This window comes from Mirounga leonina, unplaced genomic scaffold, assembly GCF_011800145.1.
Source record: "Mirounga leonina isolate KUSES-001 unplaced genomic scaffold, KU_Mleo_1.0 Mir_175, whole genome shotgun sequence".
Lineage (NCBI taxonomy): Eukaryota > Metazoa > Chordata > Mammalia > Carnivora > Phocidae > Mirounga > Mirounga leonina.
In genome coordinates, this window is record NW_023270453.1 from 35,116,876 (window position 1) to 35,127,744 (window position 10,869).

The 10,869-nt window shown below is 41.2% G+C and overlaps 1 long non-coding RNA gene across 1 annotated transcript in view; it reads right to left on the reverse strand.

The window, feature by feature from the left end:
- Nucleotides 1-10,869, reverse strand: part of LOC118021869 — a 304,316-nt gene that overhangs the window by 149,793 nt on the left and 143,654 nt on the right. The window lies entirely within an intron of this gene.

The following is a 10,869-nucleotide window of genomic DNA, read 5'->3' on the forward strand; positions in this document are numbered from 1 at the left end:
CTTCAAATTATTTATTTATAACCTATTCACATGGTGATTAAGAGTTTTGCATTCTGTTTTCAGACAAACCTGGGCTCAGATCTTCCCTCTACCACTGCATAAGCTTGGTCAGGTCACTTATAGGCCTCTCCGAGCTTCAATTTTCTCATCTGTACACCGGAGGTGTGATAATTGTATTCACCACATTAATGAGATAATACTCATCAGGGGTCTTGTGGAATAACCGGTCACCACCTCATTCTGCCATATTGCTGTTTCTGCTGCTTGAGACCCAGATGAAAGTGGACCGAGCTGGGTATAGCTGGCCTCTACTGGAAACCCCACTAGCACTATTACTCTCTGGAAACAGAATAAGCCCTTCCCCTTTGCTCACCAGAGCTCAGCAGAGGCCACTTTGAGAATTTACAGATTTCAGTGTAATGAAAAGAAAGCACAACACCAAGAATAACTTTCAACTAGTCAGAGGCTGTATTGTAATTCAACCATATCAGTAATGACATTAAAGGTAAACAGTCTAAATAAACACATGAAGAGACAGAGATTCAGAGACTGGATTTTAAAAAAGAAGGCTCAAATATATGCTGCCTACAAGGAACATATAAAGGCACAGATAGGTTAAAGGTAAAAGAAAGAAAAATTATATACTACGCCAGCACTATTCAAAACTATGTATTGATTATGTGTGTACTTAACAGAGGAGCTTCAAAACACATGAGGCAAAACCTGATGTAACTGAAAGGAGAAATAGACAAATCCCCAAGCACATTTGGAAACTACAATTTCTCTCTCAGTAGTTGATAGAACACATAGATAATCAGTAAGAATATACAAAACTATTAACCAAGTTAATCTAATGACATAGAACATTCCAACAACAACAGAATACACATTCTTTTCATGTTCACATGGACCATTCAACAAGATATTCTAGACTACGAAACAAACTTTGTCAAATTAAAATTATACAAAATATGTTCTGTGAGCATGACAGAATTAAACTAGAAATCAATAACATAAAGACATCTGAAAATTTTCCAAATACTTGGAAACTAAACACCATCCTAAATAACCTATGAATCAAAAAGGAAGGTATACTTAAAAATTAGGAATTACTTTGAGTTTAATAAAAATAAAAGTTGATGTATCAAAATTTGTGTGACATAGATAAAACAATGTTTAGAGGGAAACCTACATCATTAAATGCTTATGACAGAAAATAAGAAAAGTCCCAAATCATGGTTTAAGTTTGCACCTTAAGAAACTAGAAAAAAAGAGGGCGCCTGGGTGGCTCAGTTGGTTAAGCGACTGCGTTCAGCTCAGGTCATGATCCTGGAGTCCCTGGATCGAGTCCCGCATCGGGCTCCCTCCTTGGCAGGGAGTCTGCTTCGTCCTCTGACCCTATCCCCTCTCATGTGTTCTCTCTCTCTCATTCTCTCTCTCTCAAATAAATAAATAAAATCCTTAAAAAAAAAAAAAAGAAACTAGAAAAAAAGAAAAAAAATTAGATCCAAGGCAAACAGAAGGAAGGAAATACTAAAGATAAATGCAGATCAATAAAATTGAAACAGAAATGTAAGAAGGAAAAGTCAATAAACCCAAACTTGGTTCTTTAAAAAGATCAATAAATCTAATAAACCCTTAGTCAGACTGATCAAGAAAAAAATGGGAGAGAGAAGACATAACTTATTGATATCAGGAATTAAAGAGGTGACAGCACCACAGATACTGTAGATGTTAAGGTGATAATAAGTGAATATTATGAACAACTTTATGCCAAAATATTCAACCACTTAGATGAATAGGACAAATTCCTTGAACAACACAAGCTCCAAAGCTCACTCAAAAAGAAATAGAAGATCTGAATAGCATGGAGGACATTAGGAGAAGGAAAGGAAAAATGAAGGGGGGAAATTGGAGCAGGAGACGAACCATGAGAGACTATGGACTCTGAGAAACTGAGGGTTTTAGAGGGGAGGCGGGGGGAGGGATGGGTTTGCCTGGTGATGGGTATTAAGGAGGGCACGTATTGCATGGAGCACTGGGTGTTATAGGCAAACAATGAATCATGGAACATCAAAAACTAATGATGTACTGTATGGTGACTAACGTAACATAATAAAATTAAATTTAAAAAAAAGAAATAGAAGATCAATATACAAAAATCAATTGTATTCTATATTCCAGCAATGAACAATCTGAAAGTGAAATTAAGACAATTCTATTCACAATAGCATCAGAAAGAATAAAGGACCTAAGAATAAATTTAAGAAAAGAAGTATAATACTTGTAAGTATCTAAATAAATGGATAGAAATTCCATGTTCCTGGATTGGAAGACCCAACAATATGATGGCAATTTTCTCCAAATTGGTCTATAGATTCAACACCATTCCTATCAAATCCCAGGAGACTTTTTTTTTTTTTCCCAGAAACCTGATACTAAAATGTATATGAAAAAGCAAAAAACCCAGGGGCACCTGGGTGGCTCAGTCGGTTAAGTGGCTGCCTTCGGCTCAGGTCATGATCCTGGGGTCCTGGGATCGAGCCCCACATCTGGCTCCCTGCTCAGTGGAGAGCCTGCTTCTCCCTCTCTCTCTGCCTGCCACTCTGCCTACTTGTGTGCTCTCTATCTCTCTGTCAAATAAATAAATAAAATCTAAAAAAAAAAAAAAAGCAAAAAACCCAGCCAAAACAACTTTGGAAAAAGAGAACAAAGATGGAAGACTTGAACCTCCCAATTTCAAAACTTACGAGCATTTAAGATAGCACCAGAAGACATAAAACACTTAGAAAAAAAATATGTGCAAGATCTGTATGCTGAAATTATAAACGCTGATGAAAGAAATCAAAGATACCTGAATAAATGGAAACATATACCCTGTTCATGGACTGAAAGACTCAGTGTTGTTAAGTTGCTAATTCAATGCAATTCAAATCAAACTCCCAGTAGGATTTTTTTTGTAGAAATCAACAACATGGTTCTAAAATGTATGTCGAAAGGGGCACCTGGTTGGCTCAGTCGGTTAAGCGTCGGACTCTTGATTTTGGCTCAGGTCATGATCTCAGGGTTGTGAAATTGAGCCCTGCATTGGGCTCTGCACTGGGCATGGGGCCTGCTTAAGATTCTCCCTCTGCCCCTCCCTACCATCCCCCTCTATCTCCCTCTCAAATAAGTAAATAAATAAATAAAATGTATATAGAAAGGCATAAGAACTAGAACAGCAAAAGCAAATTTCAAAAAGATGAACAAGAACAGCAAAAGCAATTTTTAAAAAGATGAACAAAGTTGAAGAACTCAAGCTACCTGATTTCAAGACTTACTATTAAAGCCACAGTAATTAAGACTGTGGTATCGGTGAAGAGATAAACATAGAGATCAAAGAGTGGAATAGGGAATCCAGAAATAGAACCACACAATATGGTCAACTCCTTTTTCACAAAGGTGCAAAAGCGATTCAATGGTACTGGAATAATTATTGGACATCCACATACAAAATAATGAATCTCATTCCATATGCTACATCATCTACAATAATTAGTTCAAAAGGGATCGTAGACCTAAATATAAAACCTAAAATTATAAAACTCCTATAAGAAAGCATGGCAGAAAAATCTGTAATCTTGGGTTAAGTGAAAATATTTTAGACATGATACCCAAAGCATAATCCAGGAGTGAAAAACATTGACAAACCTGACTTGACCAAAATTTAAAGAATTCTTTTCAAAAGACAGTGCTAAGAAAATGAAAAGACAAGCCACAGAATGGGAGACAAACATATGCAAAAACATATCTGATATCTGGACATATATCCAGAATATATAGGCAACACTAAGCAACTCAGTAAAAACAGGTATAAGATTTGAACTTTACCAAAAAAAAAAAAAAAGAAGTGAATGGCAAATTAGCACCCCCAAAAGAAGCTCAGCACCATTAGCCTTCAACTAAACCACAATGAGACATCATTACCCACCTATTAGAAAGGATTTTTTTTTTTAAACTGAGGATACTTTGGGGCGCCTGGGTGGCTGAGTTAGTTAAGCATCTGCCTTGGGCTCAGGTCATAATCCCTGGGTCCCGGGATTGAGCCCTGCATTGGGCACCCTGCTCAGCAGGGAGTCTGCTTCTCCCTCTCCCTATGCCCCTCGCCCTGCTCATGCTCTCGCTCACGTTCTTTCTCTCTCTTTCAAATGAATAAATAAAAAAATCTTTAAAAAAAAAACTGACAATACTTGATGTTGGCAAGGATGTGAAGCAACCAGAACACTCAGACATTTCAAGTGGGAATGCAAAACAGGACAGTCACTTTGGAAAGCATTTTAGAAGTTTCTTATAAAGTTCAGTAGACACGTAACATATGATTTAGTGACCCGGCTCCTAGGCGTTTACCAAATGAAGTACAAATGCATGTTTACACAAAACGCAGTCCGCAAATATTCTGGCAACTTTTTCATTGTCAACCAAACTTGGAAACAACCTAAATATGCTTTGGCTGATGAACGGGTGAGCAAACAGTGCTGTGCCTATACATAATGGCCTAAGTCTCAGCAATGAAATAAAAGAACTATTTATACATGCAACGACTTTCCAAATCTCAAATGCTAAGTAAAAGAATGCCATGTGCTGTATAATTCCATGTAAGTGATATTCTGGAAACAGCAAAACTATACAGACAGAAAACAGCCAGAAGCAGGGGCTAGAGGGAGGGACTGACTACAAAGACAGAAGAGACAATTGGGGGGAATGTTTGAAATGTTCTGTATCCTGATGGCCAACACTTCTTGATTTCAAAACTTAGTATCAGGGGCGCCTGGGTGGCTCAGACGGTTAAGAGTCTGCCTTTGGCTCAGGTCATGATCTCAGGGTCCTGGGATCGAGCCCCACATCGAGCCCCACATCGGGCTCCCTGCTCAGCGGGGAGTCAGCTTCTCCCTCTGCACCTTCCCCTCTTGCTCGCACACTCTCGCTCTCTCTCAAATAAATAAAATCTTAAAAAAAAAAAAGAAAAAACTTAATACCATTTGCAGTAGCACCAAAAGACATAAAATGTGATATATCTTAAAAAGGTTGAATTTTACTGTACATGAATTTTTTTAATTTTTTTATTGTTATGTTAATCCCCATACATTACATCATTAGTTTTAGATGAAGTGTTCCATGATTCATTGTTTGTGCATAACACCCAGTGCTCCATGCAGAACGTGCCCTCCTCAATACCCACCACCAGGCTAACCCATCCTCCCACCCCCCTCTCCTCTAGAACCCTCAGTTTGTTTCTCAGAGTTGTACATGAATTTTATCTCAACCAAAAGCCTGAATTTTACCATATGTAAACTATATCTTAGTATTTTTTTAAACATGATGTCCATTTCCCATTGTACAAAGTAGTATCTAGAACCATCTCTGGTCCATATTAGACACTTGATAAATATTTGTTGAATGGATAGATACAGTCATTATTATAAAAACTGACTTCTCCTCATTGTAGGGGCTACTGTTTTAGTCTGCTCAGCACCTCACACCCCACTCTCCTTCTGGTAATTCTGATCATCTAGCCAGCCCCGAGCACACGATGCACATTTGGACAGTCTTTCCTCAGGATTTTTCCCAACTGAAGCTAGTGATAAAGGTACTTTTTTCCTTTCTGGTCCTAGAACATGTGCCAGTTGTTCTGGGGCCTGAGGCTGCCATGAAGAGGAGATGCAGAAAAGAGAGCAGGAAAGAATCCACAGTGTTGAGTTCTTGGACGTGGTTGTTCTGAGGCCACATCCAGCCCTGGGCTTTCCTAGGTTGGGTGTCATGAGTCAGCAAATATCCCCACCTTTTTATTTTATTTTATTTTATTTTATTTTATTTTATTTTATTTTATTTTTTAAAGATTTTATTTGACAGAGACACAGCGAGAGAGGGAACACAAGCAGGGGCAGTGGGAGAGGGAGAAGCAGGCTCCCCCGGAGCAGGGAGCCCGATGCAAGGCTCGATCCCAGGACCCTGGGATCAGGACCTGAGCCGAAGGCAGACGCTTAACGACTGAGCCACCCAGGCGCCCCATCCCCACCTTTTTAAATAAAACTGGTTTCTATCATCTACTACCAAAGATTTTGAAAACCAGTAATAACATTAACAGTGACTCTAAGAGCCACCCTTTATGACTTGCTCTCTGCCAGGCCAAGTCAGGCCTGACCATAGCCCTGGGGGGTAGGTGCTTCTTCCACCCATATTTTATCAATGGCACCCTCGTAGAGGTCAAGCAATTTGTCAAGGTCTCAAAATCGGTACAGTTGGTGAAGTTAGTATCCAGGGTGGTATAGATACCATTTATCTCCAATACTTTAAGCCGTGGAGGGGAAAGCTTCGAACTTAAACTTGGTTTGCAACAGTGGTTCTCAGCTGTGGTTGTACCTTAGAACCACCTGGGACACTTAAAAGGCAATCCCATCACTCAGGCCGCACCCCATGACCAAGCAAATCAAAATTTCCAGGTTGGGATCCGAGCGTTGGTGGGTTGTTTTGTTTTGTTTTTTTAAAGCTCCCTGTTGATTCCCAGTGTGTGGTCCTGGTCAAGAGCCCCCTACTTAAGATAAACTCAAAATGGATGAAAGACCTCAATGTGAGACAGGAATCCATCAAAATCCTAGAGGAGAACAGAGGCAGTAACCTCTTTGACATCGGCCACAGCAACTTCTTTCAAGACACGTCTCCAAAGGCAAGGGAAACAAAAGTGAAAATGAACTTTTGGGACTTCATCAAGATAAAAAGCTTCTGCACAGCAAAGCAAACAGTCAACAAAACAAAGAGGCAACCCACAGAATGGGAGAAGATATTTGTAAATGATACTACAGATAAAGGGCTGGTATCCAAGACCTATAAAGAACTTCTCAAACTCAACACCCAAAAAACAAATAATCAAGTCAAAAAATGGGCAGAAGACATGAACAGACATTTCTCCAAAGAAGACATACAAATGGCTAATGGACACATGAAAAAATGCTCAACATCACTAGCTATCAGAGAAATTCAAATCAAAACCACAGTGAGATACCACCTTACACCAGTGAGGATGGCAAAAATTAACAAGGCAGGAAACAACTAATGTTGGCAAGGATGTGGAGAGAGGGGAACCCTCTTACACTGTTGGTGGGAATGCAAGTTGGTAGAGTCACTTTGGAAAACAGTGTGGAGGTTCCTCAAAAAGTTAAAAATAGAGCTACCCTATGACCCTATGACAGCAATTGCACTACTAGGTATTTACCCCAAAGATACAGATGTAGTGAAAAGAAGGGGCACATGCACCCCAATGTTCATAGCAGCAATGACCACAATAGCCAAACTGTAGAAGGAGCCAGAGATGCTCTTCAACAGATGAATGGATAAAGAAGATGTGGTCCATAAATACAATGGAATGTTACTCAACCATCAGAAAGGATGAATACCCAGCATTTGCATCGACCTGGATGGAACTGGAGGGGATTATGCTAAGTGAAATAAGTCAAGCAGAGAAAGACAATTATCATATGGTTTCACTCATGTGTGGAACATAAGGAATAGTGTGGAGGACCACAGGGGAAGGGAGGGAAAACTGAATGGGAAGAAATCAGAGAGGGAGACAAACCATGAGAGACTCTGGACTCCGGGAAACAAACTGAGGGTTTCAGAGGGGACGGGGGTGGGGGGATGGGTTGGCCCAGTGATGGGTATTAAGGAGGGCACATATTGCATGGAGCACTGGGTGTTATACAAAAACAATGAATCATGGAACATTACATGAAAAACTCATGATGTATTGTATGGTGACTAACATAACATAATAAAATTAAAAAAGAAAAGAAGAAGATAGCAGGAAGGGAAAAATGAAGGGGGGGGGCTTCAGAGGGGGAGACGAACCATGAGAGACTATGGACTCAGGAAACAAACTGAGGGTTTTAGAGGGGAGGGGGGTGGAGGGGATGGGTGAGCCCAGTGATGGGTATTCAGGAGGGCACATATTGCATGGAGCACTGGGTGTTATACACAAACAATGAATCATTGAAAACTACATCAAAAACCAATGATGTACTGTATGGTGACTAACATAACATATAATAAAAAAAAGCCCCCTACTCAAAGGTTAGGATTTGTCTTGACCACGGAAAACACTGCATCCTCCTCCCTGCTCCGTAACAGAGAGTACGGAAATGTGCTTGATCCTCCAAAGAATTAAATTGGGATCCAGGATTAAATTGGGGATCTTGGTTAAAAACATTTTGAAGGCAGAAAATAAGGCTTCCATGCAGGGATTTATACATATATATATATATATATATTTTTTTTTATAGTATTGTTTATTTGGGCCACAAAGAAAGGTAGTCAGAATAGTAACCCTAAATTGTATTAAGGCCCCAGTGATGCATGGCTTTTTCCAGTACAGCCAGCTATCAAAACAGGAAAGACGCAGGAAGAATATTATCTGAGCCTCGTTGGTACCGTTATCACTCCCCGTTTGGGTTTTAACACCTGAATCCTGGCTCTTATGTGATAGCTATAATAATAATAACAACGTATGTCCCCCAGACAGTGGGGCTTTCTGCCATATTTCCATTCCATTTTCAGGGAGTGTCTAAAAGTACAAAGACTTTTTCTTTGGCGGAGACTTGCAGAAGACACAATTTGGGGTCTGTCATTGCGCTGATCCATCAGTCTGTCAGTGGGTTGTAAGGAACTAATTCATTACCCCATTATTCTTCTCTTTTCCTGCGAGGAGAGTTGCTCATGAGCTTCTCAATGTGGCCTTTTAGACGGAAATAAAGCTGTCCCTTTCCCAGCAAAAAGTTTTATTATATTCTCTTGATGAGACAGAACTATGTTGGATACTAGCCCGTGGGACAGAAAGGATGACAGGGTTGGAAACATTAGCTTGCACCTGCTAGAAGTGTTTGGACCCATCTGCCAAGTAGACATGACCTCATACGACCCTTTCTGCTTTACGTCTCCAGACTAATTCTAGTCCTACTGAGGAGGCAGCCCCTGCCCTCAGGCCACTTTCTGTAAAGGTCCTTTTTCCAGATGTTTGATTTGTGTGCATTGGTGGGTGGGGAGTGTAGCCCTACAGCCAGTTGGTGTGGGAGGTAAAAAGATGAGATTTGGACCCAGGCAGTCTTGGGGTCTGTATTAGTCAACTCCAGCTGCCCCAACAGAATTCCTCTACCTGAATGGCTTAAACAACAGAAATTCCTTTTCTTCCTCACAGTTCTGGGGGCAAGAAGTCCAAGATCAAAGTGCAGTAAAATTTCAGCTCCTGGTAAGAAGTCTCCCCTTCTCTGTATCCTCCCATGGTAGAGGGAGAAGGAGCTCTGGCTTCTTTTCTTCTAAAGCCACTAATCCCATCACGGGCACACCATTCACATGATCTCATCCCAATCCGATCACCTCCCAAAGGCCCCACTTCCAAATACCATCACACGGGAGGTTAGGGCTTCAATATATGTATGAACTTGTGTATGTGTGCTGGGAGGCGCGGACACAAACACTCAGTCCATTCACTCTCTGAGCCTACATTCATCAGGATTCTCTCCATGGCAAGTGACAGAAAACCCGGGTCAAACCTGGATTGAGCACAAAAATGACTTTGCTGATTCACCTGAAAAGTCTGGGAATATTCAAGCTGGAGGCATGTCTGGATCTAGAAGCACAAAGGATAACAAGGAGAAGCCTTCTCTCATCTTCCAGTTCTCTTTCCTCGGTGTTGGCTTTATTCTCAGTTAGGCTAGGATGTCCCTATCTCCTGCAGGCTGGCTTTCTACAGCCGGAGCCACTCAAGCCAAGAAAAGAAGACAGCATGGTCCCTACATCTCCAACAGAAATTGCCCATCTGGCTCTCATCGGCCTCACAGGCCCATCTCTAAACCAGTAAAAGGGTAGGAGCGTAGGATATTCGGATTGGCCAGTTCTCGGGCATAAAAAGCCACGAGTCAATTCTCCTCAAGCCACATGCTCATGACAAAGGGGGAAATGCTGAATAAGAGAAGACAGCACATGCCCACTCCAGAGCCCCAATTTCTTAGTCCATAAACCGTGAAAACGGCGCCAAACTTTCAAGACGACTATAAGAGCAGAATTAAATAATACGTGTTAAGGAAATAATGCAGGCACCACCAGCACCAGCTGGGACTACATAAATTATTTATTGTGTACACACGTGCACACACGTGCCTGTATTCCAATGTTCTAATTCCGTAAGGACGTGCCCTTGACATTCACGCTTTCCCCTACCATAGCAAGAGTACATCTCCTGTAACCCACAGTAGGAAGTGCTGCTCAGGGACAATGACCCTCCTGAGGCCAAATGTTAATTATTGAGACCTCAGCAAGGATGAATAACTCTCCCAAAGGGACATCTCCAGAGTCTCCCCAGAGGGAGAGACCAATGCCCCCTAAATGCTTTGGCTGAGGAAGCTACCAGGGTCTTCGGTGGAATTTCCCAGTGAAATGCAAGGAGGCGAAGGAAGGACTTTATCTTCAATGCCAGCAGATATGTCCATTATAAGCAGCATAGCAGCGCGGATTATTTGAAAGAGGACTTGATAGCCACTCTGGAGGGAGCAGGGAAAGGAAGGTGTATAAGGTGATAGCAGAGAGAGGAGAGAGTGCCTAATTTGTGCTTTAATTTTTCCGGGGGCAGCTTTCACACGCTTCCGTCTCAAGTCTGGGCTCACGAGACACTTAGAAGAAAAATACAGCTGCAGTCTAGAGAGCATTCTCTATGTGCTAGGCTCTAGGCGGGGCACTCAGGAGCATGATTTTATTTAATCCCAGCTCCCACATGCCCTACCTGTGTGGCCTTGGGCAAGTTACAGCAGCTCAAGGAGACCTTTCTTTCTCTTTCTTTCTTTCTTT